We start from the raw sequence: 2,193 nt of genomic DNA, 5'->3' as shown, positions 1-2,193 counted from the left end.
TGGGAGGTGTGCCCTTCTGGGTGAGGGAGTTATGGTTTTCCTTTTTTGTTAGGGACAATGGCAACGCTTTTGAGATGGGGATGAGGGTTCCGTGTTACCATTTGGGGTTAGGGTTGCGGGGGGCCTTTTGGGTGAGTGTTCAGGGTTAGCCTTTGGGTTCAGGTGCAGGTTTTCCTGGTGGGCTTTGTGCTAAGGGATGCTGTAGAGGAAATGCTAAGTCATGGCTTGAAAGAGTGATTTTTCGCCTGGTAGAAAGGCAGGGCCAACCCAGCGGAGCTCAGGTGGATGCAGTGTTCCTGGGTGACAGAAAGGGTGGAGCCAGGGTGCAGGGGGATAACTAAGGGGATGAGTAAGGAAGCGGGAGAGTCTTGAGAGGAAAGGGCGACTGATGACAGTGCTGTTGTGGAAGCCACAGTGGAAGCAGTAGAGAGGCCAGCGGTGGCAGCTGGTGGCAGAAGGGTGATACGAGTCTGACTATAAAGGAAGGTACTAAAAGCTACTTAGAGCTCTGTGAATTCCTTTGAGACGTCAAACCGTGTGGAGGTACTTCTGCTCAGAGTTGTTCAACTCAGGAATAAAGTATGCTTCTCAGCTTGTGCACCGGAGAGCATTTTGTTTGCTTGTGCTGCTTTGCTCTAAGCAATGTAGAGCTGTCAAGCATAAGAGCTGCCCTTGCCCCTGCATGGGTCATGAGAGCTGCCCCTGCCCCTGCTCCTGCCGCTTCCTGGGTCATGAGAGCTGCCCTTGTTACTGCCCCTGCCCCTGCCTGGGTCATAAGAGCTGCCCTTAACACTGCCCCTGCCCCTCCCATGCCCCAGCCCCTGCCAGGGTCATAAAAGCTGCCCTTGACCCTGCCCAAGCCTGGATCATGAGAGCTGACGTTACTGCTGCCCCTTTCCTCTGCCTCTGCCCCAGCATGGGTCATAAGATGTGCCCCTGCCCCTTCATGAGTCCTAAGAGCTGCCCTTGCCCCTGACCCTGCCCCTGCCTGGATCAAAAGAGCTGCCCTTACCGCTGCCCCTGCCACTGCCCCTGTCCCTGACTGGGTCAAAAGAGCTGCCCTAGCCCCTGCCCCTACCCCTCCCCTTTCTCGGTCTTAAGAGCTGCCCTTGCCCCTGCCCCTACCCCTGCCCCTGCCTGGATCATTGCGCTACCCTGCCCCTGCCCCTTCACCTGACTGGGTCATAAGAGCTGCCCCTGCACCTGCCCCTACCAGTGTCAAAAGATTTATCCTGACCTTGCCCATGCCCCTGCCCCTGCCCCTTTCCCTGCCCCTGCCCCTGCCTGGGTCATAAGGGCTTCCATTACCCCTGCCCCTACCCCGCCATGGGTCATAAGAGCTGCCGCTGCCACTGTCCCTGTCCCTGCCTGGGTCATAAGAGCTGCACTTAACCCTGTCCCTGCCCCTGCCCCTGCCTGGGTCATTAGAGATGCCCTTGTCCCTGCCTATGCCCCTGCCTATGCCTGTGACCCTGCCCCTCCCTGGGTCATAAGAGCTGCCCTTCCTCCAGCTTCTGCCCCTGCCTCTGCCCCTGCCTGGGTCATAAGAGCTACCCCTGCCCCTGCCTCTACCCCTGCCCCAGCATGGGTGGTAAGAGCTGCCCCGCCCTCTCCCCTGCACTGCCAGTTCCCCTGCCCCTACCTGGGTCATAAGAGCTGCCCTTACCCCTGCCCCTGCACCTTCCCCTTCCTGAGTCTTCGGAAATGCCCTTTCCCCTGCCCTTTCCCCTGCCCCTGCCTGGGTCATACGAGCTGCTCCTGCCCCTGCCCCTACCTGGGTCATAAGAGCTGCCCCTGCCCCTGCTCCTGCCTTTCCCCCTGCCCCTGCCTTGGGTCATAAGAGCTGCCCTTGCCCCTGGCCCTTGTCCTTGCCCCTTCCCCTGCCAATGCTCCTGCCCCTGCCCCAGCCCGTGCTTGGGTCATTAGACCTCGCCTTGCCGCTGCCCCTGCTCCTGCCTTTCCCCCTGCCCCTGCCTTGGGTCAGAAGAGCTGCCCTTGCCCCTACCCCTGCCCCTGCCCCTGCCTGGGTCTTAAGAGCTCCCCTTGCCCCTGCCCCTGCCCCTACCTGGGTCATAAAAGCTGCCCTTCCCCCTTCCCCTGCCCCTTACCCTGCCTCTGCCGGTATCCCAGCCTGGGTCATAAGTGCTGCCCTTGCCCCTGACCCTGCCCCTGACCATGCCCCTACCCCTGCGT

General features: G+C 60.5%; 1 long non-coding RNA gene across 1 annotated transcript in view; it reads right to left on the bottom strand.

Annotated features, from left to right (window-relative positions):
• The window catches only part of LOC110405542, a 4,740-nt gene continuing 2,790 nt past the window's right edge, over window positions 244-2,193 (bottom strand). The window contains exons 2-3 of the long non-coding RNA XR_002442935.1: window positions 1,155-1,167; window positions 244-671 (exon numbers count right to left, since the gene is read on the bottom strand). This is a non-coding gene — a long non-coding RNA (uncharacterized LOC110405542). The remainder of the gene's footprint in view (window positions 672-1,154; window positions 1,168-2,193) is intronic.

Source organism: Numida meleagris, chromosome 12, assembly GCF_002078875.1.
Source record: "Numida meleagris isolate 19003 breed g44 Domestic line chromosome 12, NumMel1.0, whole genome shotgun sequence".
Lineage (NCBI taxonomy): Eukaryota > Metazoa > Chordata > Aves > Galliformes > Numididae > Numida > Numida meleagris.
This window is presented reverse-complemented; position numbering and strand designations above follow the sequence as displayed.